Source organism: Phyllobates terribilis, unplaced genomic scaffold (assembly GCF_046119375.1).
Source record: "Phyllobates terribilis strain yellow unplaced genomic scaffold, ASM4611937v1 Scaffold_11__3_contigs__length_659146591, whole genome shotgun sequence".
NCBI lineage: Eukaryota > Metazoa > Chordata > Amphibia > Anura > Dendrobatidae > Phyllobates > Phyllobates terribilis.
This window is the reverse complement of record NW_027362771.1, coordinates 530,369,178-530,392,992: the sequence shown is the minus strand read 5'-3', so window position 1 is coordinate 530,392,992 and position 23,815 is coordinate 530,369,178. Positions and strand designations below refer to the sequence as shown.

Here is a 23,815-nt window from a genome sequence, read left to right as displayed (position 1 = left end):
ATAAAATGAAGGTACATAGCGCACAAAATTAAAGGGCAAGTAGGATCCAGAACTAATTAAAACAGCAGTAGCCTGATGGGAGTAAGTGACCACCTCCAATAGTATACTATAAAAAACTGACCAGCATCTCCTAACAGAATAAACAAGTGTCAACCTGCCCTTTAATTTGTAGACTTTTAGCCAGGGAGAGGCATGCTTGAAAAATTTTAGATTTATTGTCCCATCAAAGAAAGGTCACCTTGTCATGGCTGGTGGGCTCTTGCGAATTTGCCAATTTGAGCGCTTAGTGCCTTGATTTTTATGTGTATATTCCATATAACAGTAATACAGTCAAAATGTCATATGTTCAATGTCTGTGTAGCGGAGTCCACAGAACACCGTAAGGCAGGATTCAAGTACGGCACAGAGACAAGGAAGCAGAAACAAAACACCGGCTTTATTAAGTAAAAGAGGATATATGCCAGAAGATAACAGTTTTTATAACAATGATGTTAATAACATGAATATAAGGAGAAATAGCTGAAGCGTATCATAAAACTATGCTCCAGCTATGGCAATGACAGTACAATACAAACAGTATAAATCAGGTTTACAAACTACTCTCGGCTAATTCATTACCTGGCTTCTCTGCTAATCAGGCCACACTGCTACAGCGTCTTAACTAAAGAGAAAACTGAGCTACACCCTCACCCAGTACTATACCGTTGTTTCACTCACGATTGTGCAGTTCAGGAATAGATAGGCAGCTGTTGCTTGATTCTGTTGTAGCTGAGCCGGATGAGTTATGCTTGAGTTCTTTCTCCTGTAGATTTTGTCTCTTTCTGTTATCTGTTACCTCAGGTTACCAATCTTCAGCGAAGCTGTTCCGGAGGAGCGATGCAGCTCTTTACTTTTGGACACAGTCCTGACAACCAATCTTGAATTAGTCCAGTCTCTATCTTTCCCCAGAGAACATCAGTTTCTCTTATTGTCTCTCTTTATCAGGACACAGGCAAATGTCCTGTCTGTTACCTCAGACACATACAAAGTCTCCCTCACTTCCTGGTTTTTCTCCCTTCAACAGCACACACCAAAACAACAGGGGGAGAGGCGACTAGTCCAAGAGCAATAATCAGAGGGGAGCATGGTTTCTTAAAGCCACAGTGTCATTCAATGTCCAGTAAGGGCTGACCCCCTACATTTGCATGCATCTAAACCCTTGCAGAGTACTGCTGTATTCTTTTGTTTGTAAGTTTTTGGCATCCTCAAGGGCTTTTTCTGACTTTTGGCTTACAACTTTGTCAAAAATATACTGTGCAAACGTTTTTAGCAGGTGAGGAAGAAATGCTGCAAAGAATGCTTTAAAAATAGGAGTAGTAATAGTTTATTTTTATCAATTAACATAAAGCAAAGTGAATGAACAAAAAAGAAACCTAAATCAGATCATTATTTGGTGTGACCGCTTTTTGCTTTCAGAACAGCATCAAATCATCAATTCTCGATACACCTGCACACAGTTTTTAAAGGAACCTCAGCAGGGAGGTTATTCTAAGCATCTTGTAGAACTAACACCAGATCTTCTGTGGATGTCGCTTGTACAAATCCTTCTGTTCCTTCAGACTCAATGTTATTGAGTTCAGGGCTCTGTGGAGGCCATATCATCACTTCCAGGTCTCCTTGTTTTTCTTTACTCTGAAGATAGTTCTTAATTGGTTCTATGTTTGGAGTCGTTGTCCTGCTGAAGAATAAATTATAAATGACTATTAAGTGGAGAAAGAAGAATATTTCACTGCTAATTTATATTATAAGGTGCCTTTGCTCCAGGTAAAAAAATTACATATTTATAGCAGGTTCCAGGTCCTATTTAAATTGATCATAGATTAATGGTGACCTAACCTGCTGGCAAATGTCAAGCAAGCGAAGGATCGGGCAGCTACAGGTCAACACTCTTCATACTATTATTCTTTTATTTATAGCCTGAGATAGATATATAGATAGATGATAGATAGATGGATAGAATAGATAGATATGGGATAGAGAGATAGCTATATAGATAGATGATAGATAGATAAATAGATAGATAGATAAATAGATAGATAGATAGATAAATAGATAGATAGATAGAGAAATAGATAGATAGAGAGATAGATAGATAGATAGATAGATAGATAGATCGATTTACGTAGCGCCAGCTGCTTGGCATTATGTATACCCCATAGAGGGAACTCGTATATCAGCGTTCAGCAGTCAGTAACTTCTTGTATGTTTACAGGATCTTCCTTCCTCCATTGCTCCACCCGGACTCTGTTTCACGTTCCAGGGATCAGCGAGATGATTCAGACATCATTATAGCAATTCACCCTAAACAGAAATGTAATGGATGACACCATCCTGAGACTTATTTATGTCATAAATCATTCTGTGCAGTCTGAAGATAGCAGCTAATGCTACAAACACTCCTGACGTATGTCCCAGCCTCGAATCACTAACTAAACACTATGTAATATATACTGTATATATATGTATACTGTATATTCATGAGTGCAAGGAAGACGCCTTAAACATTACATACATTTTTGCCCAGTAACAAAATGGATGCCAAGTTCTGAGAAACAATTTATATAGGAATTTTGCTGCCTTCATTGTCCAAAACAAGTTTTTTTTTTGCACATACCAGTCTAACATGTCTATGAAGTGACCTGATTCTTATACCCTGTAACTTGCCATCCCCTACTTTTGAGTGCGTGCTTCCTCTACATCAGCATTTTGGCCGCTCTGTAGGAGCTGGAACTTCACTCCCCAAGGTGCAATGCTCCTGCCATTATCCAATGGTTCGCCTGCCCTGAATTTAAATGCCGCCTCTCTGTTACCCCTGTATACAGCTTGACTGCCAGGAGAGCAGAAGAGAGAGACAAAGACCCACCCCACTCCTTGTAATGTGTCTCAGCGTCTCAGTTCTTAGAGATGGATTACACTTGACAACAAGCAGTGAACAGCGAGCTAGATAGAAGGGAGATGTCTAGGAGTGAATTTTTGGGGGGTAAGACAACATAACTTATAAATAAAGTGATTTGTAGATTTCATATTTTTCACATTATCTATGAAATGAGATCAAGTTATCTGAAACTAATCTGAAACTAGTGACCATTTACCAAAGCCTTTTCCAAAGGGTTACCTGGCAAGGTTTCCATTTCTGAGTTAAAAGACGACTTTATTCTTCTCCAGGTAGGATCTCAGTTACCCCCCCCCCCCCCTCTATCTGCATGCAAAGTTATAATTCCTGATATTACTGATATTTCGTTCCTCCTTGTGGAGAGTGACATACCTGCTCTATGATATTTTGTTAAAATCTTGAGAAATGAAAGGTACTTTCCTAATTAAAGATTTATATCCAAAAACTATTCTAATATCTTTTAGTGAATAAAGTAAAAAAAACATGGAGTTTCCACACTGCTGATGAGATGGTAATAAGATCCAGGATACAATAACTGTATTAAATGCTATTTTATTATCGACGCATTTCGAAGTCGACACACTTCTCCCGCAGGATATAACCACACGTGTGTGTCAATCCGAGTGAGCCAATTTGGAGCTGATCAAGCACTTGGTCCAAAGCCTGCAGCAGCAACAGCTGCAGCAACAACAGCTGGCAACAATAGGAGACAAGTAAGCTACTGATGCAACAGATCCAGCAATAGCAGCAGCAGAACCAACAACAGCAGCAGCAGACTGAGTTACTCACAGAGGCGATTGTGGCACAGCGGCAGCTTTGACCCCAAATCCAGGTCTGGTTGATGGCTCACAAGTCCAGAAGGCGGTAAGACGGGCCATGCAGAAGATAACCCCGGGGGATGATGTGGAAGCCTTTCTAATGGTTTTCAAGAGGGTGGCTGATTGAGAGAGACTTCTGCCCATTGCTCTTGCTGAGGTGCTGGCACCATATTTGACAGGCGAACCCAAAAGGCGTATTATGGCTTAGCACTTCAGGGTGCCAAAGAATATGCCAAATTAAAGACTGAAATCTTGGCACGCCTTGGAGTAACTATGTCGGTTAGAGCCCAACGAGTCCATCACTGGGCATATGCTGGCGGCAAACCCCCTTGCTCGTAGATTTGAGTTGCTGCACCTAGTCCAGAAGTGGTTGCAGCAAGAGTTTTCCACTCCTGCCCAGATGGTCGAGCATGTGGTGATGGACAGATTCATCCACTCCCTTCCCAGACTGGTACAGACTAGGGTTGCCCAGGACAACCCTCGGAATGCGGATGACCTGGTTGGCCTGGTACCAGGTTGTCGAGAAACGAGAAATCCCTAGGGAAACAGGACACCATCACTTCCCTGTACTGGAATACCCAAAAGGAGGCAGGCTCACCACAGAGGGGGATCAGAGCCACAAATCAAATGGGGGGGGCATCTAAATTTCGCTGAGGGTCCACCAAAGACTGCTGTTAAGGACATGATCTGTTGACAATGTCACAATCCTGAACAAGTAGCCGCCCGGTGTCACATGTCCCCTGAACCGATGGACTGCAACATAGGTCGGCATTGTTCCTATTACGCCTATTCGGCCTGTAGTGTGAACTGTGAACCCGGCAAGGGGCCGCAGACGTGTACCATGTCGGCTAATGGGGTAACAGTACGTAGTTTTTTGAACTAGGGAAGTTTGGTGACCCTGATCAGTGCCACACTTCCCCACCAGTTGGTTCCTGACAAATTCGTGGGCGTTCGCTGTATACTCGGAGACATCAAGGACTACCTTATGGCCAGAGTAACCATGGGAACAGACTTTGGTACCAAGTCCCATGAGGTTGGGGTAATCAGGGACTTGTTATATTCCGTCATAGTGGGGCGAGACTTTTTTGGGGGGAATTATGCAAAAAGGAGGCCGTACCGTGTGTCTCAGACAAAAACTGGACTCATCGAGAAGAAGCCACGTCAAAATCAAAGTGGATGAGTTCTCCCTGTGTGTCCTTGCTGGGGAGGAAGATGAGACGGTGACCGAGGAGAACAACCTACCTGAGTTAAGAGTGTCCAGAGAGAACTTCGAGACTGCTCAAATTATGGACCTTACAATAAAGGAAGCGTTCCATAATGTTACCGTCTATAATGGGGTTGCTCAAGAGTCAGGGGCAGACACCAGGTTCCCACACTTTGCACTCAATGAAGAGTTGTTGAATCTTGTGACTAAACGATGGGGCGGGAAAATCGTGGAGCAGCTGTTGGTTCCAGGTCTCTATTGGCAGAGAGTTTTAGACATGGCCCATTCGCATGTTTTGGGGGGACATCTGGGTGTGGAAAAACCTCAGGAGAGAATAATACGGAGGTTCTATGAGCCTGGATGCTACCGGGAGATTCTAAATTATTGTAGGTCCTGGCCCACCTGCCAGGTAACCGGTCCCTCTCCCACTAGTCCAGTTACCTGTTATAGAGGTTCCATTTGAAAGAATTACTATTATTATTATTTATTATTATTATTATTACTTGTAAAGTCTACATGAGGACATCAATACATCCTGGTAGTCATGGACTATGTGACCCGTTACCTAGAGGAGGTGCCTCTGAGGAACTCATCTGCCAAGTGTATAGCCAGAGAGCTTGTCCATATTTTTTCTAGGACCGGCCTGCCAAAGGAGATCTTGACGGACCAAGGGACTCCATTCATGATCAAGGTGATGAAGAAACTGTGTAGGGTCCCCCAGATTTCCCAGCTGCAAACCTCCATCTACCATCCCCAGACAGACGGCCTTGTGGAGTGCATCAATAAGACTTTACAGAGAGCAAGGTTTTAGCCAATTGGCAAGGCCCACAAGAGGTGGTGGAAAAATGGTTAATTACAAGGTACACCAGCCAGGATGAAGGAAGCCTCACCAAGTATACCATGTAAACTTGTTCAAGCCGTGGCGAGATCGGAAGTCGCTGGAAGTCCCTTGCCTGTGAGCTCGTCCCGAAGCCAAAGTGAGGATGTCACAATTGCGGAGAATCTATCACCCGACCAGAAGCAACAGTGTCAAGAACTGCCGCAGAGGAACCCTGACCTATTCTCGGAGCTTCCAGGGCGTACGCAGGTGGTGGAGCATGACGTTCTGACAGAGCCACATTTAAGGGTGAATTTTAAGCCATATAGGATTCCTGAAGCACGCCGTGAGGTAATCTCAAATCAGGTGAAGAGAATGCTAGACCTCGGCGTAATAGATGAGTCAACAAGCGGGTAGTCCTCGTCCCAAAGCCCGACGGTGATTTGTGGTTTTGCAAAGACTACCGCAGGCTAAATTAAGTATCCAAATTTTACCTAATACTTGATGCCTCATTGAGAGGATTGGTTCTGCAAGGTACATTATTATCCTCGACCTGACGAATGGCTACTGGCAAATCCCAATGTCCCAGTGTGCCAAGGAGAAGACAGCCTTCTCGACACATGATGAGTGCTTTCAATATACCAGAATGCCTTTCAGACTACATGGTGCCACTGCCAGCTTCTGGAGCGCCATGGATTACATCCTAGCACCCCATGAGAAGTATGCCAGAGCCTACCTCGATGACATAGTGATCTTCAGCCCAGACTGTGGTAGTCATCTACCACAGGCTATTCTGGATGCTTTGAGGAAGACAGGGTTTACCATAAATCCCAAAAAATGTGCCATGGGGAAGGAAGAGGCCAAGTACTTAGGCTACATTATCGGGAGAGGCAAAATCAAACCACAAATAAACAAGCTCGACGCAATCCAGAAGTGGCCGCAAACACTTTCCAAGAAGCAGGTCAGGGCAATTCTTGGAATTGTGAGATATTACAGGCGATTTATCCCAAATTTCTTCATGATTACCGCACCACTAACAGCTCTCCTTAAAGGCACCAAATTGACGTTGTAAAAGTCGTGTAGACTTTACTGAAATAGAAATGACATTCCATGAGTTGAAGTTGCCCCTATATAAACAGCCGATCCTGGTCGCACCGAAATTCAGTAAAGAATTTGTGGTCTAGACGGATGCTTCAGAGGTCGGGTTGGGAGCCGTGCTGTCTCAAGAGATGAATGGTGAAGAACATCCCATCCTATATCTGAGTCGGAAGCTCTTTTCCTTGGAGAAAAAATATGCCATTGTCGAGAAAGAGTGCTTAGCCGTCAAATGGGCCGTTGACACACTGAAGTATTACCTACTAGGCCGTAGGTTTAAACTAGTATCGGACCATGAATCTCTGAGATGGTTAAGAGAAAAGAAGGGTAAAAATGCCCAGGTGACTAGGTGGTTCTTAGACCTCCAGGACTTTAGTTTCCATGTAGAACAAAGACCCAGGAGGTTGCACAGTAATGCCGACGCCCTCTCCAGAATTCCCTGTTTGGTGTCTGAAGGTGCCAAAACCCCTGGCTTTGGGCAGAGGGGGGGGGGGTATGTGACAGGGTCACTGGTAATGTAAGTGAGGGGAGATATGTATCACGAAGATTTCTATCTTCTGTGATGTGAAAACCCTGAAGTTTCTCTCCAGGATGTTATGTGCTGAGAGGGGTTAATCAGCCATGTTTAGTGCTAGGTTGATTGAACATCTGTAGAGTGGGATGAGCCCTGAGGATAAATAAATACCCAGCCTTCTAGAGCGTTCAATGTTGGGTGGGCCTGGAGGTGCAAGCTCTGAAGCTGTGTTTTCATGTTAAAGAAAGCTGAACCTTGTGTTGTTTGTTCCTAAAGTGGGCAGATTACCGTAGCATCAAGGACTGTGCCAATCATTATGTTTTTGTTTTGCTGTTAGGCCAGGAAGGCCGTGTTTGATTTGTTAACATTGCCCGGTTTTTGCAGTACTTTTAATAAACTAGTGGAAGATTTAAAGACACTCTCCGTTTATTAGTAATTAGTAATGAGATTTATACCTCTATGTGCAGCTGAGTGAGCTGATCTACCACAACAGTCATCGCCAAAAGTGTTGGCACCCTTGATGTTGTTGCAGAAAATGAAGTATTTCTCCCAGAAAATTATTGCAATTACACATGTTTTGTTATACACATGTTTATTTCCTTTGTGTGTATTGGAACAAGACAAAAAAACAGAGAAAAAAAGGCAAATTGGACATAATTTCACAAAAACCTCAAAATTGGGCCAGAAAAAATTGTTGCTACCTTTCCAAAATTGTGGGTAAACAACTTTGTTTCAAGCATGTGCTGCTCGTTCAAACTCACCTGTGGCAAGTAATAGGTGTGGGCAATATGAAAATCACACCTGAAACCCGATAAAAAGAGGAGTAGTTGACTCAATCTTTGCATTGTGTGTCTGTGTGTGCCACACTAAGCATGGAGAACAGAAAGAGAAGAAACCTGTCTGAGGACTTGAGAACCAAACTTGTTGAAAAATATCAACAATCTCAAGGTTAGAAGTCCATCTCCATAGATCTTAATGTTCCTTTGTCCACAGTGCGTAACATAATCAAGAAGTTTACAACCCATGGCACTGTAGCTAATCTCCCTATGCATGGAGGGTAGAGAAAAATTGATGAAGGATTGCAATGCAGCAAAGTCCAGATGTTGGATAAGCAACCCCAATCAAGTTCCTACCTAAGAAATTCAAGCTGTCCTGCAGACTCAGGGTGCATCAGTGTCAGCACAAAATATCTGTCATAATCTGAATGAAATTAAATGCTATGACAGGACACCCAGGAGGACTCCACTGCTGACACAGAGACATATAAAAGCTAGACTGCAGTTTGCCAAAATGTGCATGAGTAAGCCAAAATCCATCTGGGAAAGCATCTTGTGGACAGATAAAACCTAGATAGAGCTGTTTGGTAAAGAATATCATTCTACTGTTTACCGAAAACGGAATGAGGCCTACAAAGAAAAGAATACAGTACCTACAGTTAAATATGGTGGAGGTTCAAAGATGTTTTGGTTTTTTTTGCGGCCTCTGACACTGGGTGCCTTGACTGTGTGCAAGGCATCATGAAATCTGAAGATTACCAAAGGATTTGGGCTCGCAATGTAGTGCCCAGTGTCAGAAAGCTGGGTTTGCGTTCTAGGTCATGGGTCTTTCAGCAGGACAATGACCCCAAACATACTTCAAGAAGCACTCAGGAATGGATGGAAACAAAACGCTGGAGAGTTCTGAAGTGTCCAGCAATGAGTCCGGATCCAAATACGATTGAACACCAGTGGAGAGATCTTAAAATTGCTGTTGGGAGAAGGCACCCTTCACATGTGAGAGACCTTGGGCAGTTTAGAGAAAAGTGGTCCAAAATTCCCGCAGAGAGGTGTAAGAAGCTTGTTGATGTTTATAGGAAGCGATTAATGGCAGTTATTTAGTCCAAAGGGTGTGTAACAAAATATTAAGTTGAGGGTGCCAACAATTGTGTCCAGCCCCTTTTTGGGGTTTTGTGTGAAATTATCTCCAATTTGCCTTTTTTTCACACAAAGGAAATAAACATGTGTGTAACAAAACGGGTAATTGCAATCATTTTGTAGGAAAAATACTTTATTTTCTGGGACCATTTTCAACACTTTTGGCCATGATGACTGTATATATATTCCATGAGTTGGAATCAGAGGTGTATATACCATACGCTCACTGTGAGTTCCTCAATAACTGGCCTAGTAGTGAAAGCAACTGCGGCCTCGTCCATCAATTGCGTAATTGTCCTGACAACTGGAGGCAGCAGAATTGCGTCCCCTGACAAACTGGTGGCAGGGGTGGGATCTGCGTGACCCCCTTCCCTAGTGTCATCTGTGACAAATGGTGGGATTTATGTGTCTTCGTGACTATTTCGGTGCCAAACTGAGCCAGTTTATGTGGCCTTGGGTCATGACGTCAGAGGTGCACATCCTGATACCATGGCAAGCCATAGGCTGAAGAACAGAGAGTCGGCTACAGGGGAGGATGCAGCACCAGGTGCTGGATAATAATAATCCTTATTTTTATATAGCACTAACATATTCTGCAGCGCTTTACATACATTATCATCGCTGTCCCCATTGGAGCTCACAATCTAGATTCCCTATCAGTATGTCTTTGGAGTTTGGGAGGAAATCGGAGAACCCGGAGGAAACCCCACGCAAACACAGGCAGAACATACAGACTCCTTGCAGATGTTGTCCTTGGTGGGATTTGAACCCAGGACCCCAGTGCTGCAAGGCTGCAGTGCTAACCACTGAGCCACCGTGCTGCCCCTGGATCCAGAGGGGAAAGAAACAAACTGGGGCTGATGGCAACATTTATACCTGCAGGAAAACTATGCAATAATGGAAAAAACATACAAACTCCTTGAGAATGTCCTTGGTTATATTTGACTCTTGGACCTCTGTTCTGCAAGCTTTTATTCCCCCAAGGCACTGGACTGGCTATAACATTTTATTTTTTGTCTTTATTTTGCATACAACCAGTGAAAACTTGAGTTATTTTTTTTGTCTTGATATAATTTAGAGCACAAATCCCTTCTATAAGCCATTCACAATTGTATTATGGGGTAAGCTGTGGTCTCACCTCTGCACTGAGACTCCCAGTGTGGGAATTAAGAACTGATAAGGAACAGATGCTTTTGTATTGTAAGCCATTCATCGCTCCACTCTTGACTCTCTGTTTAGTAGTACATTAGTAATGAGATGTATAGTCTGAGCCTGGTCATGAAAACCGGAGTTACTCACCATAATAAATGGATTTTGCTACACAGTAGGGTGGAAAATATATAACACACATGCCCAAATAGTAGACGGGGCTGTCCTGCCAGAACCTCAGATCAGTCCGAGTCCCTATGTTACTGCATAAGGAAGGCATAATCATGTATAGAATATGGTATAAGATGAAAAACCACTAAGGCCCCAATTCGTGCTTCGTTTTGAGTTTTTAATGGAGTAAAAGTTTAATTTTAGGCTGTGTGCCCACTATGCGTTTTCCAAGCGTTTATGCTGCGGAATTTCTGCAGCATAAACGCATGGGAAACGCTTGGTAATCCGTCCCCCATGGTCCCCAATGACAAGCCGCAATGTCAATGCCCATGCTGCGGATTTTTCCGCAGCATTTATGCTGCGCTCAAAAATCCGCAGCATGTCTGTTAATTTTGCGGACACACAGCGTAATCGCCGCCATTGACTTGCATTGAAACCCATAATATCCGTGTCAGTACATTTGTACACACGGATATTATGCGTTTCTATGTGCGGATGGTACCCAAGTCTGGAGGAGAGAAGACTCTCATCCAGACCTGGGTACCATAGAAACTGTAAAAAAAAGAATTTAAAATAAAAAATAAAGTTTATAATCACCTTCCGATGTCCTCCCGGTGTTTTGTCCGCTCCGTCCGGTCTCTTGCAATGCTCGCGCTGTTGTGAAGGACCTGCCATGACGTCACTGAGTCATGTGACCCATCACATGGCTCAATGACATCACCGCAGGTTCTGCACAACAGCGCGAGCAATGCAAGACAGCGGACGCAGCGGAGATAACACCGGGAGGACATCGGAAGGTGAGTATAAACTTTATTTTTTTATTTTTTACCATTCTTATTCTTTTTTTTAATTAACTTGGTCACACTACTATAAATCCATGCCGGTTGCATGGATTTATATAGTGTGAACAAGTTGTCAAGCACTTTTCCAAGTGATGCTAAAATCGATTGGAAAAGCGCTTGATAACCCGCATGCAGAAATGCATGCAAAAACGCTTCACAAACGCTTCTACCTGGCGGGAAAACCGCATGTAAAAAACACATGCGTTTTTCCTGCCAGGGAGAAGCGTAAAAAATATGCAGCATTTCTGCATCGTGGGCACATAGCCTTAAAGCATTTTTATGTCTACACCAATTCACTATGGATTTTGTCTCTTTTCAGCACTCGTCCTTTTTGTAGGTTTCCTTCAAAGGTATAGTTTTCATTAATCAGATGTTTTCAGCCAAATCATCATTGCAAAATTTTGCCGCAATTGTGCGCTAGTGGAATGCAACATTTTTTTTTTTCTGCCATTAAGGATAAAATGTGAGTTTAAAATGTATTCAAAGGATTGTTTTCTCTAACGAAACATAGATAGAACAAAAGAGGAACAAAAGAATCTGCATTTGTATCAAATTCATCAAACATTGAGCGCCAATTTGATAAATTGGGTACAAAAAGAAATACAACATAAAACAAATGACGACTTCTCAAAGTATATTTACTCTGAAACTCAGCAGCAGTTCATAGTGAAACATACCTGGAATCAATCTGTTGACGAATTTCCTTTAAAAATAAAAACTCCAAATGAGGAATTGGGGTCTTAATGTAAGAGATTAAATATGCATTGATTTGCTCCTCAGCATAATCTTCTGCCATCAGAAATCTCCAATATCAATGCCACCCCCTTGACAATCATCCTGGCTGTTCCCTGATGTCTCTCAGAACACGGGATTGGACAGGTTGGACTTTAAAGTGTCCAGTCCTTTAATTCCCTGAAATATGTGGAGTGAGCTGTGTCTATAGGTCGTTTATTTTCCATCCTTCACAGAAATATTATATTCAATAGAGTGCATACACTTCTATATGTGGCTGCTAGAGATGATCAAATTGATCTGTAGGACCTTGGTCAGTTGGCCACATCAATGGTATGTGGACACCTGACAGGAGCCCTGCAAACCTCCTCCTACCTGCGGGAATTCTCTGCACCTGATTAGTATTCCATGACTGTATGTCAGCACACAGCGATTAGTGATTACAAGAATTCCACTAATAAAAATGTAAAAACCATCCAACCACGACAAGGTGACCTCATATGGATGGCTCTAATGACACACCTCCCTATATGCCCAGCCAGTCCTTAAATGATATCGGCAAGAGATAGGAACCAGACTTAGTTTGTAATAAAACCTTTTTGGGAAAGATGAGTGGATCTCCTGATTAGTAGACTTGGTGAGACATCATGCGTGCGTCAAACAACAACGTCACGCTGGGTCTACAAATCAGAAGAGGCACCAGGAATTACGAGAGGCAGAAGTTGGTTTACAGGGCTCTTATCCGGCGGCCACAGACCACTGACATGGCCACAGGACCAGGGACCTGCAAATCAATTTGCTCTTCTCTAGAGGCTGCATCTCCTGCCAGTAGTTCATGAGTGACTTTGCAGTGGCGCAGCCATAAGAATTGTTGATCTGTCCATTTGAGCCCTAGGTTCTCAATCACAGCCTCCCTCTTGATATGTGGAATAACTTCAATGTTATACATTGACCTATTAATAAAGCTATCAGATGCACTGTAATCTATCCAAGTTTCGTGGTTCTTTATACTCTATGATTAGGAGCTACATCCTACCAGTGCACAACCATCAAATGTCAACCATCGTCCTACTACTAGGTTCTTAATCTATCCAGCATGCCGTACATAAGGTACTCACCTGGGCCCAATTTATTAAGACTAGCATTTTGCACACCAATCTTGATGAAGTAACTGCGGGAGTAAGATGAATTAGGTGCATCTTTCAACTGTTATGCGTCTCAGCAAGAAATAAAGTGTCATACATTATGATGTATTTGCAGGGCAGGCTTCACCACGTCCTGTCCATTACCAGTTCTGTGCACTTTAGTGAAGCTGGCCGAGACTGGCATAAAAATGTCAAAAGTCGCAAAATTTTGAATCTCCATCAAAATAAAAATTTGCACCACTTCAAGGAGTTTCTACGTGCCGTAAACACCTTGACGAATCAGCCCGCATGCTTCTAAGGACTAAGGACATACTAAGGACATACTAAGGACATACTAAGGACATACTAAGGACATACTTGATAAGAGTCTCAATTTAGCCCAGAAAATTCAGGGAACTGCAATAGAGGTGAAATTTTACAAAACTATACTCAAGAGTGAACGATTTGGGCATGTGCATAGGGTGGGGACATGGTTTAAATGTCCCAATTTTGCATCTTAAATAATGTGAACAAACAGTGGCCCACCTTATGAAGCTAAACGGACCATGGTGTCTGGTCAGAAGTGCCAGACCTTGGACCGGTTGTTGCCTACTCATATAATACACATATTGAAAAAGGAGAAGAGATGAGTATTGCGGCATAAAAAAACATTATTTTATTCAATAAAGGTTACATCATAGCAACAGTGTTTCACTAGCACCGAGCAGTATACTATTAAGTAGTAATTCCTGTAAGTCTCTTGACATACTTTCCCATACTCACCAGCAGAATCTATATAGAGCTACCTACATTGTACAATCTGTGTGAGCCATCATCCGTGTGACCCTCTGATATCTGGCACCTTGCACTTTATAGCTCCTATCCTGTGATGTGATTTTTTTGTATATGCTATGATGTAACCTTTATTGGATAAAATAATGTCTTTTATGCCGCAATACTCATCTCTTCTCCTTTTTCAATATCTTAAATAATGTGTACAATGGCCTCGTGCTATTTTTCTGACAAGTGCAGTAAAGTGTATGATTATAGCTCAGGGGGTGCAATTTATCATGTTGGGGCTACTTGGCTTAGGAACATTGAAAAAACTAGCTTAAGTAATTGCACAATGCTTGAAAGCACCAAGCTACCCCGTCCTTCATATAATACTGACAGTGGCTTATCTCCTGCAAGAACACAAAAATGATTAAGTGGAAATTAAATATAACTGATCAAATGTGCAAATTCAGAGAGTTAGAGGGCTTGAATTCTCGTGCCACCTACTGGAAGTAGCAAACCTAAAAGTCAATATCAACCCTTTAACGAGCCTTGCCATATGACTTAGGATAAAAGCCAAACCAGAATCTCAATTTGCAGACACATGTTTCAGGGTGTTGCCCCTCATCAGTACAAAATATGAGGTCTGATTTTTTTGTAGGAGAAGAATCTGACAAGGGTCTAAGGGGTAACGTTTCCATTCAGGTGTTAAAACTGAAAAACTGTCGGTTACTTATCTCCCTCTGACATCATCTGTCAGGAGAGGATCAGGAGACCCCCCATAAACAGACATTTTGCTGATTCCGTCAATATCTGCAGGTTTGGCTGACTTTAGTCTCTATATATTGGGGTCTCTATTTTTATTGAGATTCCTGCCAAACTCCACAGATAAACAATAAGTGATCTCCTACATATGATAAGTCTGTTTCTAGGAAAAAAACTTGACATTCAGAATATAGACAAACCATTTCTGGTATATTGGTGAGGTTCCTTCCCAGAAACTAGAAAAAAACTTCCATCTCTATAGACTGTTGTTCCTATCACACAATTTACATGTCTTCATCATCTACATGCCAGACTGTGACATCAGCGTAATTCCTAATCACTGACTCAGCTGCAATGTATAGCAGCAACACAATGGACAGCTTCATATCCGCCTATGAAATGCTGAGGAGTCGTCTTAAGCTCACTCAAGGGTTTTTTCATTAATGGAAAACTTTGAGAAGCCAAACACTTGTTCCCACTGAAATAAGGGTCTGACAGCGGCGTATCTCCTCTCCAATGCCGTGCAAAAATTGTGGCGATGTCTAATGTCGGATCAAAATTGGCAATACAAGTCTAAGGATCCATGAAGACAATTTTGGATCAAAGTGCGTTCCACGCAAAATTGTGGAGAAATGTCCAATGACGGATCAAAATCAGCAAATCGAGCCTGAGGGTCCTTAATAAAAACTTGGATGACATTCTGGTGCAGTCCGATTTTCACGACTTGTCAGAAAAGAGAAACTTTTTTTTTGTTGCTTCCATGTATGAGAAAAACTGATGACACTCGGACCAAACTCAGATCAAAAAAATTGGTCTGTTTTTCTTGTATGTGGAAAATTCTGACGTGTGAATGAGGCCTTATAGTGCGCAAAAAACCTGAGCAGAATCGCACGGATGTCGACCTGTGGTGCAGATTTTAGATCTACAGTATGTCAATACACGGTGAAACGTGCAGCTAATCCTCAACTTGCATTGTGCTGTGGATTCTTGACTTGAATTCTCCCGTAGCAAAAAATCCACAATTTGTTCACTCCACATCAATAAATACTGTGACAATTTACAAGACCATGCAGCTTGTGGATGGAGTTTTCAAACATATAAAAGGAACAAATCTGTTCTGAACAGGCAAAATATTTAGATTTGATAGTCCTCAGTGGTTAATACCTTTTAATGGCTAACTGAAAAGTGGTAACAAGTTGCAAGCTTTCGAGACTACTCAGGTCTCTTCATCAGGCATAGTATAACACAAAATCTGAAGAGTCACATATTTATACACAACAAGACAGAAATAATGCAATAGATGAGACAAGGGACATAAAGCAGAACTATCATTATGGGAGAGGTATAAACATTTGTGGCCGTAAATATTGGAGCAGTTCATAGATAAGGATCGTGAAAGTTTTATTGTCCTGTGATTGAAGTCTGGCCCATAGTTGTCACTGAGTATCTTGTTGTGTATAAATATGTGACTTTTTGTGTTTTACTATGCCTGATGAAGAGACCTGAGTAGTCTCAAAAGCTTGCAACTTGTTACCATCTTTTCAGTTAGCAATTAAAATGTATCAAACCACTGAGGACTCTCAAATCAGACAGAGTTAGACAGGGCCTAGTTTGCAGCTAGAACAGACCTTTGGTTTGAGTACTCAGCAGAGTCAAATGAATTGGGTGTTCCCAAAGTGAGTGGAGACCGAAGCAGTGGATAGCGTGATCCTGAGTACAGAAAGGAAAAGTGATAGAAGGATAGAGTGATTTACTGTAGACGGGTCCTGGGACAGGATGCCTAGCAGTACGGCCCCAAGTTTATAACTCAGGTAAAGAGGTAAAGGATCAGGACGGAACAGGGAATGTGAGACGAGTAGAGTGCCCCGGGCAGGAGTTCCATCGTGTCAGTAGCACAGAAGCTAAGTACCAGCCATAGTGGCAAACCAGCTCCTTTAAGAGAAAGGGAGGACGCAAAACCGTTGGTTGAGAATAGGACTCTCACTAACATCACATCGACATCTCTGCAGCCAATCAGTGAGCTCAGCAACTCTGAGTGGTTCTGAGCTCACTGATTGACTGCAGTGCTGGTGACATGACATTTTAAAACAAACTGCAGCTGGGGAATAAGAGATTTCTGAAACCAGAAAACCCTTTAACAATATATTATCTGCACCTCAACGCTCTAATAAAAGTGAATGGACCCACTAATGAAAATGGAGCCGGTGTAAGTGAATATCGCTATTTTGCTTCCCTACTTCATTTTCTGTTAAATTTGTTCAGAAAACAGTCTTTTCTATTCTCAGGTTCCTTGTTGGCAAAGGTCAAAGGTTAACAGTCTTTGTGATAAGGTTTTTATCAGCAGAGAGCACTGCAAGACCTGGAGCCTGAAGGTCGCCCAATTCTCAGAGTTTAAGATTCCTAACAAAACAAAATCGGGACTGTGCAGAGAGGGTGTGAGGGTGACAGTGTCACTCAGTGCCCCAGGGGGTGCCTGGATCCTGGCAGGAAAAGCAAATTCTGTAATAATGCTGTTTTCTTTAAATGGAGGAACCATGCCCCAGAGACTCGCCCTTCTGCATTACTATTAGATGAGGCAATCAACCGTACAGCCCGCTGTCTATATGCAAGTTATACATGAGAACCTGAGCTAGAAACTATCCAGATATATGACGGCCCTGGTAGCAGATAACCTATGTGGACGGCTGGATTGTGCATATTTACTCTGGCTTTAGGCAAATAAGATACTTCCCCTTCCCCTATGCCCATTTTAGCAGAGCCCATTCCCAGACTCCCCTCTGCAGAACGTCTGATCATGTTATCAACCCAATCTGGCAAATAGGATTGGCCATGGCGGCAGGGAGCTTAGACCCCACTGGTCCTGGAACAAAGTCTACAGCTCCTTTAAGGGGTGTAGCATGTGCTCCATGTGTATGTAGTTGGGGCACCACTGGCACCCAGCAGCAAGAGTTACAAATGTTAATCCTAATAGGTATGCACAATATTTTCCATGGTGAAAGCCAGTACTACACAATAGGGTGCAGTATTAAAGGGGTTGTCTGGCCTATGTAGAGTCTCCGGTGCAGGGAGCCACAGGTGCATGACTGCAAGTATAAGGGTTATGTACAGCGCGCTCACTGGGTGAGGTGGATCCTCTAAGCCCAAGGTCCGGGCGGGCACAAGGGCCTCGGGCGTCAGTGCAGCAGCCAGATGGAGCACACGGAAACCACAGACAGCGGAGTAACTGAACACCTCTGGCAGATTGCAGAGTTACTGAAGAACGTAGGCAGACAGGAGGCATCAGGTAGCAGGCAAAACTCCGGAGTAACACAAAGCCTATTACCAAGGAAGCCATGCACAGTCAGGAAGACATCCTGAAAACTGCAGGCGGACACATAGAAGAGGTCCTAGAAGACCACGAACAGGTAGCAGACAGGACTCCAGAGAATCTAGAAAGTCTGAATATCTTGGAAGCTGCAGACAGCCTGGAAGACATTTTGGAAACTGCAGGCAGGTTGATACTGGAAACTGCAGGCAAGTAGGTAGCGATACTGGAAACCACAGGCAGGTAGGTCCTCAATGACAGGTAGCAAGGTTATTGGAAACCGCAGAAAAATAGGTGAGGTCCTCCACAGACAGGTAGCAGGGTTATTGGAAACCGCTGACAAGTAACTCAGGGACTGGAAACCACAGACAAGCAGGAGACATCCTGATGACTGTGGACTGGAACTATTCACAGACAAATAAGAGTTAGGCTGCGTGCCCACGTTGCGTATTACAAGCGTATATGCTGCGGAATTTACGCAGCGTAAACGCTTGTAAAACGCATGTATATCCGCACCCCATGGTCCCCAATGGCATTCCGCAATGTCAATGCCCATGCTGCGGATTTTTCCGCAGCGTATATGCTGCGGTCAAAAATCCGCAGCATGTTCATTAATTTTGCGGAAGCGCAGCGGAATCAATGTGCGGATGGTACCCAAGTCTGGATGAGAGGAGACTCTCATCCAGACCTGGGTACCAAAGAACCTGTAGAAAAAAGAAAAAATAAAGTTTATACTTATCTTCTGATGTCTTCCCAGTGTTTTCCCGCCGTCGCGCTGTTGTGTGAAGGACCTGCCACGTCACTGAGTCATGTGACCCATCACATGACTCAATGACGTCACCGCAGGTCCTGCACACAACAGCGTGAGCCGCTCAAGACTCCGGACGGGGCAGAGAATGCATCGGAAAGTGAGTATAAACTTTATTTTTTTATTTTTTACCATTCTGATTCTTTTTTTTAAACTATTACTTGGTCACACTATATAAATCCATGCCGGTTGCACGGATTTATATAGTGTGAACAAGTTGTCAAGCACTTTTCCAAGTGATGTTTAAATCACTTGGAGAAGTGATTGATAACCCGCATGCGGAAATGCATGCAAAGACGCTGCAAAGACGCTTCACAAACGCTTCTACCTGGCGGGAAAACCGCATGTAAAATCCGCATGCGATTTTCCCGCCAGGGAGAAGCGTAAAAAATATGCTTCAGTTCCGCAACGTGGGCACATAGCCTTACTACAAGTCTTAGATCAATACCAAGACCCAGGAGTGAGTCTCTGGAGCCTTAAATAGGCCTAGGAAGTTCATTACATAAGAACACACCAGGCTACTTGCAAAGTCTTACGCATGTGCGTAAAGGTAAGATTTGTATACATGCGATCACGCGCCGACTAGACGTGTGCGGCCTCGCTTAATGCAGGTTTATTGAGTGAGGCCCGACATGTCTAGTCGGAATGTGTTTCTGCAAGTATGCAAATCGCAGTGCACGAGCAGTGAGGATTCACAGGTCGGCATTCATATAGAGTGATTGTAGACTTGTAGCCAAAGGCCGGACAACCCCTTTAAGGTGCTCATACACCTTCAATAGTTGTTGGCCAAACAAACTTGGTTCGGCTATCAGCTGTTCCTCCCGACTTCCCCATACACATATATGCTCAGTTCGGCCGAGTGTGTATTGTATTCTCACTAGTGAGATGCCGCAACCAAACACCTCTGTCAGTGATTTATCTATCATGAGAACTAAAGGAGTATTTACACTGCACCATAAGGCTGTGTGCCCACGTAGCATTTTTCAAGCGTATATGCTGCGGAATTTCCGCAGCGTAAACGCTTGAAAAACGCATGTATATCCGCACCCCATGGTCCCCCATGGGATTCCGCAAGTTCTATGCACATGCTGCGGATTTTTCCGCAGCGTTTATGCCGCGTTCAAAAATCCGCAGCATGTCATTTAATTTTGCGTTTCCGCAAGCGGAATTGCCTTTGTCCAATGCATAAAAAACGCAAGGCAATTCCGCATGTGGAAAACGCGTGATAAACGCGCGAAAAATGCGCGATAAACGCGTGCGGAATTCCGCATGCGTTTTTCCGGGAGAGGACTTGCATTTATGCAGCAGAAATTTTCTGCTTCATAAATGCAACGTGGGCACATAGCCTTATAGGGCACATTTACACAGGACAATGTGCTGCTGACAAGCATTTTTTTTAACCCTCCATCACGTGCAGCTGATCTGACAGGCACAACTCAATTAGTTTAGTTTCTTTCCACTCTCCAAATTATCAGAAAATCTCCCCCTCCCAGTTATTTCCTATCTTTACATGCTCTTTGAAACCTGATCTCACAGTGTTACAGCAGACCTTCTGTAGAGCAGATCTGACCTCTGTGGCTTCTCAGGCTCACTGCGCCTGAACTCATCTCACATTTGAAGGCTAGTCTTTTTTCTTTTTATTCATCACAATAGTTTATTTAGCTTGTTTTATGAACAAATAATGCAAAGTTTGTGGAAATAAGTAGGGTTTTCTTAGAAAAAAAAAGGGTGACCTCTAAGGCACATTACGCCCTAACACGTACTTTCTCTTTCTTGCTTCAGATTCTCTACTGGCCAGTAAAATGTAGGATTTATCTAACCCCCTTCATGTTGAAGAAATGAAGAATCTTCATTAGCCGAACAGTTACGGCGTTAGCCGAAACACCAAGCGCTGGCGAATGGTCATCTTCTTTGCGATGTTGAATGTGGGTGGTATTAATTCACAAGTGATTTACCTCTGCAATCAGCTGGAACCGCTGCGTAGAAGAATTTACCTGAAAACATTGGCTAAGGAACTCGTGAGTGGAGAGCTACGCCAAAGATGTCTGAAGACAAGTGGATTCCCCTCTAGCCTGCAAGTCCAGCTGAAAAGATTTCATCCCAAAGATGATTGAGAAAAATCACCACCTCTCCCACCTCCCAAAAGACGTACCTGCACTGTTGAAACTGGTGACAGAAGGATGTCAAATTATGAATGCAAAAGATGTCACAACGTGATATGTCTGTCCCATGCAAATATGATCTGCCAGCGTTGCTTCTCTAAGTGTAACTGTGTGTCTTCTGCTGAACATGTAATCTCTGAACCTGAGTGAATAGTAATGAAGTAGCATCTAAGTGCATTACCATTAAGTTTGTTTTCCTAAATTTTAATATTTAGTAATGTTTAGTAATAGTTATGTCACGAAAACTGGAGGCTATATGGCGGTAATTGAGAAATTTAGTACTTTTTGTTTTAATATGTTTACGGTTATTAAATGGGTTTTTTTTGGCATCTGTTTTTGTATACTCTCTTTTAATACATCCCTATGAAGGTCACTGATTACTTTTAGAGTCCTGAAATTGAGATAATTAGATATTATAGGTGGTTTTATAACTTGTGCCTGTAAGGCGCACTGCGCCTGAACTCGGGCATGCGCCTAACAGAGGGTTAAGCAAGCTTAAAGGGGTTGTGCATTACCTGGACAACCCCTTTTTAAAGCGAACCTGTCACCAGGTTTGTCCAATGTGAGATACGGTCACCACCTTTCGGGCCTCATATACAGTATTCTATAATGCTGTATATAAGCCCCCGATCCGACCTGCAAGACAAGAAAAAGAGCTTTTATTATACTCACCTGGGGGGCGGTTGGGTCTGATGGGTGTTGCTTGTCTTGGTCCGGCGCCTCCTCTCTTCTTGTGATGCCGTCCTCCTTGCTTCGTGTGCATGATGTGTCCCTACATCACCCACAGTCTCCCCGGTATCATGCTCCTGCGCAGGCATACTGTTCTACCCTGACTATTACAGAGTAAAGTACTGCAGTGCGCAGGCGCTCGGGATCTCTGACCTTTCCCGGCGCCTGCAGTACTTTGCTCTGCCCTCGTCAAAGCAGAGAAGTATGCCTGTGCAGGAGCATGCTGGCTGGGAGACTGTACGTGTTACACGCACGTCGCTAGGTTCAGATACGGCGAGACGAGCTCCATGAATTCTTTGGAATCCTGGGGGAACCGTTACTCAGGGCGACCATAGACAGCAGCTTCTCTCAGGCAGATTCAATTGCTGACCAGACACATCTGACAAGAGTCTTTTGAACAGTTTAACAGTGGAATTTAATCTGAACATGGCCAGTGCAATTCATTGATATTACAGCAACAATCTTCATTACAGTACAGTCTGAGCTTCTTGAGCAACCGGCTCCAGTAACAATACAGTAGTTTCTTCACAAGGCACAGTATTACAGTCTCTTCAGTAGCATAATTCAGCATAGATTAGATCTCTTAGCAGCACACTTCTATGCATACACAACCACAGGCTTTTCCTTCAGAAGGACACAATAGTACACGTAATTATTTATCCTGCATGGAGATGGAGGGGGGGGGGGTTTGAGGAGGGAGATGATCCCTGTGACACAATTCCTTCCAGTCCTTATCTTCCTGCTCGATAATATTCTGCACTGTTAGTTCAGGGAGTTTATCTGACCTGTGTTTAGTTTCTCTCCTGATCTGAATCCTGTTCAGTTGCCTTCTGTCAGATACAGATAACACACCACCTTTCTCTTTGGCTTCAGCCAGACTACAATAACAAGTTCCCCACAATCCCCCTAGGGCTTTGCTAAACACTCCCTGTCTCCTGTGACTGTGTTAACCCCTCTAGTTGCTGGATGCTTCTGAAGCACAACAACACTGCTTCTGCATGTCACATACAGATGACCTAGGAACGCGTCATGCACACAAAGCAAGAAGAAGGACGGCATCACAAGAAGAGAGGAGGCACCAGACCAGGACCAGCGATACCCATCGGACCCGACCGCCCCGCAGGTGAGTATAATAAAAGCTCTTTTTCTTCTCTTGCAGGTCGGATCGGAGACTTATATACAGCATTATAGAAGGCTGTATATCAGGCCTGAAAGGTGGAGACCGTACCTCATATCCGTCAAACCTGGTGACAGGTTCCCTTTAAATGAATTAGTACCCCTTTTAAAATAAAAACACCTTATACTCACCTCCTGCACTAGCGCTGCTCCAGCAATCTCGGCTCCGGACATGACATTGTTAAGCCACGTGAGCCCTTGAGCCGCTATTGGGCTGCTGTGCTCTTACTACTTCCACTAGTCTGAGGTTCGTCCGAAGACATGAACCTTGGACTGCCAATCCCAATCAGCAAACATGTATTTAATCGATGGTCGTTTATTAGCCACCTATCGTGTAGTGTAAACCTCCCTGAATGGGCTTTCCAGTTTTAGAAATACGGGTCCAAAATGTGTAAAAAAACAACATAATATAGTACTCATCCTCCCTTGTTCCGACTGTCTGCCGCTGCTCCTGTCTCTGTTTTCGCAGCAGCGACAGGTGATGTGAGCTGTCTATGTAAAGTCACCACTGCAGCCAATACCAGACCAGAGCATCGGCGGGGTTCTGGCACTGGAACTGGGGAGGGTGATTACTATCTGATTTTGTTAGTTTACATCACAGGAAAAGTTTAGGGTCTACTTTTTCAAAAGTAGAACACCGCCTTAAGAATCCTGTGTTGAATTTTAACATGATCCTTCTTCCCCCAATGTCACTTAAAGGGGAAATTTCAGAGGCCCCCATATAGATAAGATAGTCAGCGGGTCCTGACTGTGTATGGACACGTTTTCAGTAGTATATGCTATTAA

The 23,815-nt window shown here is 43.4% G+C and overlaps 1 long non-coding RNA gene across 1 annotated transcript; it reads right to left on the bottom strand.

The window, feature by feature from the left end:
• Positions 1-609: 609 nt before the first annotated feature.
• Positions 610-23,291, bottom strand: LOC141165275 (uncharacterized). Its single transcript, XR_012251133.1, has 3 exons — positions 23,162-23,291; positions 2,192-2,340; positions 610-1,717 (listed from the first exon to the last, which is right to left on the bottom strand). It is a non-coding gene; the product is annotated as an uncharacterized lncRNA (long non-coding RNA).
• Positions 23,292-23,815: the final 524 nt, after the last annotated feature.